The sequence below is a fragment of the Podarcis tiliguerta genome (assembly GCF_965153285.1).
Source record: "Podarcis tiliguerta genome assembly, chromosome: 14".
Classification (NCBI taxonomy): Eukaryota; Metazoa; Chordata; class Lepidosauria; order Squamata; family Lacertidae; genus Podarcis; species Podarcis tiliguerta.
The window spans coordinates 45535917-45545232 of record NC_139547.1 but is presented as its reverse complement, the minus strand read 5'-3'; the positions used below and the strand labels follow the sequence as shown (position 1 = coordinate 45545232).

The 9316-nt window shown below is 46.4% G+C and overlaps 1 long non-coding RNA gene across 1 annotated transcript; it reads left to right on the top strand.

The window, feature by feature from the left end:
* The first annotated feature begins 270 nt into the window (after nucleotides 1–270).
* Nucleotides 271–6562, top strand: LOC310664568. Its single transcript, XR_014504957.1, has 3 exons — nucleotides 271–363; nucleotides 4550–5202; nucleotides 6111–6562. It is a non-coding gene; the product is annotated as an uncharacterized lncRNA (long non-coding RNA).
* The last annotated feature ends 2754 nt before the right edge of the window (nucleotides 6563–9316 follow it).

Genomic DNA, 9316 nt, shown 5'->3' with positions numbered 1-9316 from the left:
CCCCAACTCAACTCTGAGTTCAGCAGGAAGGCCTTCTGTGGGACTCGAAAGCTTGCCAGCCTGCCCCACGCAGCTGACACAAAGCACAGCACTCCATTTGGCTGTTTTGGTTTGTCTTGATCCGACCCAACAGGGCTCTCTGTCTGCATGGGAGGCCGTAGGTGACAGCAATGTTTGTCCAAACCCAGCAAGCGGCAAGAGGGAGCTCCTCATCTGCTCTGCCAGCCTCAGGGTGGGTGGGGAAAGAAAGAGAAAGCGCTGTCAGAACATGTCTAAGTGAAAGTTTGATAGTGCACAGCAAAGCCAGGTGGCTAAAACAAATACCAACGTTTCCAGGAGTTTGGCATGGAGCGCTCAGACCAGGTGGATGATGGTTTTGTTTTCAGGGAGGGGCGTCTCTCAAGGTGCTGAGAATATTTCTCACAAGTCTGGAGGTCTAAGGGCCAAGTGTCGCCCTCCAAGCCATGCTATCAGGCCCTCAGGATCCCCCCAATATTCAGAGAATGGGTGGCTGTGTTATGGCTTGCAGAACGTTTTTTAAACGGCGAATTAGAGAGGGCCACCTTATATCTTCAGTTGAGATGCTTTCGTTGAGATTCCTGCATTGCTTAGACGAACCTTGGATTCCCTCCCAATTCCATGATTCTATGAAATCAGATTTCTCCCTCTACTTTCCTAACAGGCAAGCCCTCTCTGCTCGTGCAGCGAAGCCAGTTTGGCAAACCGGCTTCCGCTGTGCTGGCACCCGTTCCGTTTGCGTAGGGGAAGCACGTACAGAAGGAACGTGATCGATGGGCACTTAAGCCTGGAGATCATCTGAGGCATGTTTGGACTGGGGCAAGAGGATTAGCCCGAGAAGAGAAGAAAAGAAGGGGAAGAGAAGGTTTTGGTGTGGCTGAAACAGGAGGGGTGGGAACGGAAAGCATGTGCGATGCGCCTATTGTCTACATGGCAGGAGGAAACGCGTTTTGGGTGGTGCAGAAGGTGTGGGGACACTGTTGGAGTGGCAAGGCGTTCATTCATTCATGAGGTTGCGTGCCCTCCATGTGTTGGTGAACTCCAGCTGCCATCAGCCCCAGCCAGCAAGGTTGATGGTCAGAGATGATGGGAGTTGGAGTTCAACAACAGCTCATGAGCCATGGCATCGGTCACGCCGTGAGTATTAACCTTAAAGGTAAAGGATCCCTGACAGTTAAGCCCAGTCGCAGACGACTCTGGGGTTGCGGTGCTCATCTCACTTTACAGGCCGAGGGAGTTGCCGTTTGTCCGCAGACAGTTTTGCGGGTCATGGGGCCAGCATGACTAAGCGAAACCAGAGCAGCACACAGAAATGCCGTTGGTAGGTACCGCTGGAGTGGTACCTATTTATCTACTTGCACTTTTTGACATGCTTTCGAACTGCTAGGTTGGCAGGAGCTGGGACCGAGCTTTTCCTTAGGGTGTCCCTATTTCACCAGAGAAATGTTGAAGGGTGTGGAGTTATCCGACCTCTGAACCATCTGCAGGCAATCCTGTATAGCAGTGGTGTCCAAACTTTTTTCAAAGAGGGCCAGATTTGATGAAGTGAAGGGCCGCGAGGGCTGACCAAAAGGGCCAACTGAAGTTGTTAACCTTTTTTTAAGATTGAAGTTGTTCAGCTTCTTTTAGAATTGAAGTTGTTGAGGTTTTTTTAGGATTTTAGCCCAGGATATAAACTGCTGCAGGGGCCGGATTAAACTGACCGGTGGGCCGAAACAGACTTTGGACATGCCTGCTGTATAGGGAAGGGTTTTTTTTTTAATGTTTAATGTTTTCTAATTTTTTTATATATGTGGGAAGCTGCCCAGAGTGGCTTGGGGCAACCCAGTAAGATGTGTGGGGTAAAGGTAAAGATAACGGGACCCCTGAACATTAGGTCCAGTCGTGGCCGACTCTGGGGTTGCGGCGCTCATCTCACTTTATTGGCCAAGGGAGCCGGTGTACAGCTTGCGGGTCTTGTGGTCAGCATGACTAAGCCGCTTCTGGTGAACCAGAGCAGCGCACGGAAACGCTGTTTACCTTCCCACTGGAGTGGTACCTATTTATCTACTTGCACTTTAACATGCTTTTGAACTGCTAGGTTGGCAGGAGCAGGGACCGAGCAACGGGAGCTCACCCCATTGCGAGGATTCAAACCACTGACCTTCTGATCGGCAAATCCTAGGCTCTGTGGTTTAACCCACAGCACCATGCGCGTCCCTAGGTGTGGGGTATAAATAGTAAAATTATCATTATGGAATGGGACGTCCCTATTTTCATTGGCGAAATGCATGCAGAGACCACTTTGAATTTTCACTTGGAAGACCCTAAGCGCTTTGACCAACAGATGTTGTCGCAGCTTGTTGGCTCTCGGATCATTACCAGCCCGTAAACCCAAGACACCTCCTCTGACCACACAGCCACAGGTCCACGCCTTCCAGGATGCAGACTGGTGTTAGCTTAAGCAAAGTTAATCCCCAGCAGCTCAGAGCAGAGCCTTCCCTGGACAGCTTGCAAACAAGACACAGAACAGGTCGATCTGACACTCTGTGAGTTACCTGGCCTGACTCATCATCGCTTTGGGCAAGGGAGCCATAAAACCATCTCTCTTCTCTCTCTCCCCCCACCCCCCGCCTCACCTCAGCCAAGCTCTTCCCAATGCCCAAACCGGCTTGGCAAGTGCTGGAACAGGTTCTTTGAGGGCGCCTCCAGCCCCTCCAGGTGCAAGGAAGGTGCGGCTGGCCAGGTAGGAGGGTGGCGACTTTGCAAATCCTCCCCACCCCCCTTGCTTCAAAGCTGGGCGTGGCAGGGATGAAGGAGAATTCCTCCCGAAAATATGCAAGCTCCAAGCCTAGAGGAGCCTCCTGCTACACCCACAAACCTAGGCCTTGCTCAATAGCGATTTCTCTCTTGCCAGATCTGCTCCAGTCCTATTTTTCACACCGCCTTGCAAAAGACTAGGATACCAAGCGGTTGCAGTCTTGAGAAGGAGGGCCTCCGCCCACCGCATTCTGGAACCGGAAAAGCCACAATTTTGCGGCGGCAGCAAACGCCGGAGAATGCAAACTCTTGCATATCGCAAGCTTAGGATGGGCATCTCTGCCAATCTCGATTTCTTTCACATTCTGCAGTCTCTGGCACTTTGCAGTTCTGCATGAATTTGCAATGGGTTTTTAATTATTATTATTTTACGCCCTCGCGAAAATTCATCTGCAGCGGAGTGTGAATTTCTCACAGCGTGCACAATTTTTTAAATGCCGTCTTGCCAAGCAGGAAACACGTTTTCGCAAACGTCTCGTGCATTTTATCTCCTGTAAGGAGGCAGCGCGGTATAGTGGTTAGGGTGCTGGACTAGGACCTGGGAGACCAGGTTGATGTCTCTTTAAGAAGCCAAGGGGTGATGGGAGTTGTAGTGCAACAGCGTCTGAAGGGCATCAGGTTGGCTCCCTTGCCAGCTTCCTATGATGATAAATACAGCTCCATGTTCCCTCAACCTCATTCGGAACATTCCTTCATATGTGGTGGACTTGTAAAAGGGTAAAAGAGTATTGGCAAATGATCCATAATGAATTGAAAAAAATGTTTTAAAGTACTTTTCCAAAAACAGAGAGTCCTTTTTGTTGGGGATAATGCAGATGGAAATTCCCAGGTGTCAAAAAAGGTTATTTATGGATGCCACTACTACAGCCCGTGTTTTGTTAGCCCAAAAATGGAAAACGAGCGAGGTTCCAAAGAAAGAATGGCAACTTAAGTTGACAGAATATGCGTAGCTTGCAGACTTAACATATAGAATAAGAGAACAGGAAGGACATACGCTTAGAGAAGATTGGAGAATGTTTATTGGATATATGGTGGGAAATTGTGTACACTTGGAAACGTTGGCAGCATTAAGATAAATCCAACAGTGTATATAAGTTTTGACGGATGAACTAATGGAATACTAAATGGTTTAGTTTATGTAAAATATGCAGGGATTTATGATATGCAAAATGAACCATGGAAAGAGAAGGAGGGAAGTCAGTGATACTTTAAGGATGTTTAAATGAGTATTCTAAATTGTAAAACAGAAAATTTAATAATAATAATATATATATATAGAGAGAGAGAGAGCTTTTTTCTTTAAAAATGTTTAGGGGTACTCTCATTTTGACTCAAGAAAACCACCATTTTATAGTTCAAATCGGGAAAACTAAGTACAGTAAATGGACAAAAGTACAAAGATTCACAAAACGTTTAAGGATATGCGTACCCCTGTATCCCCCCAGAAAAAAGCACTATCTATCTATATCTATCTATCATCTATCTATCTATCTATCTATCTATCTATCTATCTATCTATCTATCTATACACAGCTCCATGAAGGAGAGATGGAATACTCCATGTAGGTGATCCAGCAAATAATGCCCAGCGTAGAAGGCAAAGGGTGGAGCTTTTTCCACTTCAAACTTATTAACTTTAAAAAAAAAATCCAGCTGAACCAGGTGAAGATGAAAGCAAATGTCAGCCTGTTCGCCAACAATCATTCCACTTAATTTGTTTGTTTTTAAATAGATCTGTTTGAAAAAGAAGAAGAAACAAGTGAGGAGGATTTCTTTCGCTCTTCACATAACACCCTACCCATCCTTCAGGCCAAAACAGCAAGGAGCTTTTTTAAAAAAAGTATATGGCTTCCTCTGGTAAAACCGGCATTTCCAAAAGAACACCTTGATGGTTCCTGCCTAACCCGCCATCCAATCTCACCGTGACTGATGACTTTGGGTCACTGTTGTACATCATTGGACCTCCCCACAGACTACCTGTTTATTGAGCGTACCTGTATATCTGATTTGCTTGCACAAAGCTGTGTTCGTGCGACAAAATTTATATGTACTAGTTGGTTGGAGGAAAACCCTAAGCGGTTTACAAAGAATGTTACAATTATCAATTTTAAAAAAGAAGAAGCTTAAAACCATTTGAAACATGCAAAACATCATTAAAATGAACAGCAACAGAAGGCAAAAACACGTCAACATCTACATGCCTGGCTAGGCTTGCCTAAACAAAAATGTTTTTAGCAGGTGCCTAAAAGACACAGCGAAGATGCCTAGTGCTGCCACACTAAATGATTGATTGATTGATTAGAAATGTGGAATGTGGCACCTAGGGCAATGCCCGTTCTGCAGATCGAAGGGGTCAAATGGGCATATATGGGGCAAGGCAATCTGGTAGGTAAACCGGTCCAAAGCCATTCAGGGCTTTATATACCTATAAAGTAAAGGTAAAAGACCCCAGGATGGGGTCTCTGCAAACATTCCATTCGTATATTTTTGTTTACAGTTTTAATGACTTCTATTAAAAAGGTAAAGGACCCCTGAGTCCTGTCAAAGGCGACTCTAGGGTTGCGGCGCTCATCTCGCTTTCAGGTTGAGGGAGCCGGGGTTTGTCCACAGACAGCTTTCCGGGTCATGTGGCCAGCAGGACTAAACCACGACTGGCGCATGGAGGACTGTGATGGAAACCAGAGCACACGGAAAAACCTTTTACCTTCCCACCATAGTGGTACCTATTTATCTACTCACACTGGTATGCTTTTGAACTGCTAGGTTGGCAGGAGCTGAGACAGAGCAAGAGAGCTCACTCCGTCGTGGGGATTTGAACCGCTGATCTTCCGATCAGCAAGCCCAAGAGGCTCAGTGGTTTAGACCACAGCGCCACCCGCGTTTACATACCAATAGGAACTCTTTGGTCCAAGGTTAGCAGAGCTCATACTCTGCCTTCTCTTTTTTGGACATTTGTTTTGATTTGTTTGCAATAAGATTATACAATAAGGGTTATACAATAAGGAGCATTCCTCCTGATTTCCCTTGCACTGTGTTCATGCATCTGTGTTCATAATTTGCATATCACACATCCCCTCCAATACATTTCTCTGTCACTTTCCTAACAGCAAAACGTCCGTTTCTATATCAAGAGGATTTGTTGCCCCAGAATAACAGAGCACATTTTAATCAGCTGTAAATTTTGCAAACTTCTTTGCACTTCTTTGAACCCTTCCTACAAAATGGTAACTTTCTGGAGGCAGCCTTTGACAACATCCTCTGTTTATTGAGCGTGCATTCTGATTTATTTACAGGGCTATGTTCTGCTTCTGCCGTCAGAGGCAACCTGCCTCTGAAAGCCAGTTGCTGGAAACCACAGAAGATGAGCGTGTTGTTGTTCTCATGTGCTGCTACAGGGAATCTAGGTTGGCCACTTTGAGAACCGAATGATGGACCTTATGGGCCACTGATCTGATCCGGCAGCAACGCCTTCTGTTCTTACGAGAGGCCACACGATGTTGTGTCAAGCAAACGTTATATCACACTTTCCTGTCACTTTCCTGGTTGAAAAACGTCCAATTCTGGGAAGGAAGTGCGATCAGCTTTAATTGCGCTACCTCGATTTGCCGGCGAGCGACGAAATTCCGCCCGAAATCAGCGAAAGTCTGGCGATGACCTGAGCTAACACCGCCGCTACCCAAAATGCAGAAGGTTGCTAAATAAAAATAAATCAAGGTCATTCCCTTTTCCAAACGCTGCCCCCCTAGTTTGTGATTGTCCATCTTTTCAAGGCAGCTGTCTCCTTTGTAATCACTGGCCAAGCTCAGCGGAATGTTTTGGAGTCTGCTTTTAGAAAGTTAACACGGCTTGCAGTATTTGGGGGTGTATATAATTAGTTTTCCATTTATTCTAAGCTTGTTGTTTAAGGCTGTCACCTTTTTTTAAAAAAAAAGTTGTCCTCACTCTATAGAGTTTTTCGCAACTCTACCTTTTCGCGATTCTACCTTCTTAAGTAAAATACAGTGGTACCTCGGGTTACAGATGCTTCAGGTTACAGACCCTTCAGGTTACAGACTCCACTAACCCAGAAATAGTACCTCAGGTTAAGAACTTTGTTTCAGGATGAGAACAGAAATTGCGCGGCAGCGGGAGGCCCCATTAGCTAGAGTGGTACCTAAGGTTAAGAACAGTTTCAGGTTAAGAACGGACCTCTGGAACGAATTAAGTTCTTAACCCGAGGTACCACTGTATTTCTGTCCTGCATTACTGTACAAAGATAAAAGCCTTGCAAAGTGGCTAAGATTGTTGCTGTTGTGCTGGGGCTTCCTCAGGGCGTCTGGCTGGCTGCTGTGAAAACAGGAGGATGCATGAAATGGGTCACTGGTTTTTCTGGTGTTCGTAAATATGGCAAAGACCCAGAAGCAGCCATGAGAACACCAAGCTGAAAGCCATTCAACAGCAGCCATTAAAAAGAAACAAGTACTGTGACAGAACTTGGGCGCCACACTGACTCTCTGCCAAGTAGTAGCAGAATTCCAGGAAAGCTCAGGATTTATGCTCCCTTGGAGAATTGAAGATGTGGTGGAGACTGTCATAGCTTTAAGAAATATAATCTATCCACATATTTACACCTTCAGACTGCATGGAGGAAGTCCTGATCTTACAGCTAGGTCCTCTTAGAAGGGGCTTTCCCCCCACAGCAGGGCAGCCCTGGAGTCCAAGGCATCTCTCCCAGCCAGCCTTCAGCCAGCCTGCCCAAGATGGATCCCAGGCTTTCTTCTTCCTCCTTGTCCTCCTTCTTCTTCCCAGCACACCTTGCTAAAGACCCTCTTTTCCTATCACTTTGTACCCAGTTACCCTGGCAACCTTCCGTCTGCCCAGGCCTCAAATTCCTCTCAGATGAGCCATCAACACTTTTTGTCCTGTTAACAACTCTATCCCAGGTGAAGCCCTGGCCAGGAAAGAAATATTTGCCTGTTATTTTCTCATTAGCCTGCAATCTTCCCTTCAGTACTCAAAATAATCCAAATTCTACTCTTTTTCTTTTTTCATTTCTAGGGTTTAGGGGGTTCCCCCTCACCCAAAATCTATAACACCACAAAAGCAGCGCAATGCTATTTGTGGAAAGCTCAGGAAAACGAAATTGTGTTCGCAACCGTCTGGAGCTGGAAATCATTCATTCACAGACACGGTGTGAATGTCCCCTGCAAACTGGCAGTGCCACATTGACAATGGGTAGCTCCTTCATGCAGCCAATCCCAGTGTGGGTTGCTATTAGCCCTAGATAGTGAGTCCTGCTTGCCAAAGAACAACCCTTAGCTGTCCCACACAACGTAAGAAGGGGGGCATGGGAGAATGGAGGTGGAACAATGGTCTGACATGGTGTAAGGCATGTTCTTAACTGCCTAATAATAGTCTTCCTCCGTATATATTCCTGTTCTCCCCCATCCCACCCAGCCGCCCCTCTGCCTCCATTAATCCAAAGAGTCTCCCTTGCTTGTGTTCCCTCAGGCGATGAGTTATTTCTGCCGCATTATCCTTCAGCTGCTTTATGGTGACACCACACACAGGTCTCCACAGCAACTAATTTACGAGTTACGGGAGCAACTCCTTGACTCCTGGAGATAAGTCAAGGCGCCATTTGAGGGCACGATCCTGTCGCCAGGCCACCACGAGCTATAATTTTCCTCAGCCACAAATTGCACGAGGCCATTTACACGCAAGTAATCCTGTCAATTAATGGCTTGGCAGAAACGGTTTTCCCGGAACTCATCAAGGCTGAATCAGCTAGCCTTCTGTGGCAGTCCGTGGTTATTGTCAGCACGAGAGAATTCACAGGGACGTCAAGCTGGGAAATGGATGGTACCTGTTACGAGAAATAAATGCTCCTTTTCCCTTATGGGGTTGTTGCAGGAATTTATGTATAGGTTGGGAGGGGGGTTGCCCCTCCAGCAGATATCATGCACATGCAGCCCACTACCAAAATCAGCACAATCACTTTTGTGATTTGTCCCCACAAAGCACTTCATCACAGTTTCTTCCTATCTATTCAAAGGGCCTCTGCTGCACGATACCAAATGTAAGAATTCACTGATAAATGTATCTATGCACTGGCTCACTGGGAAAACGTCAGAAATTCATATAGACATGTGAGCTCAGCTCCTCAGCAGCCCCTCTGCCTGGGTGATAATCTCTGGCATCCTGATACCTGAGTCCTAGATAGGTAGCTATTCCAGAAATAACAAACCCAGATGAAGACAAAAGGGTGTGATTAACTTGGCTGGGAAACCGGGAAATGTAAATATCTCTTTTGTTACCCTTGATGGGTGTTTGGTGGAGGGCAAGGGGAACCATGGGGCAGGGTCCAGGATGCTCAGATTACTGCCACCAGACCTCCCCTTTCATGATGTAACCATGATGTATTAGTGATGTAGTTTGGGGGGGGGGATGTAACATGGGGATGAGCAGCTAATAAAAGTTTGGGTTCTCTTTTGTTCGGAGCTTCCATCTTGTTCCACCT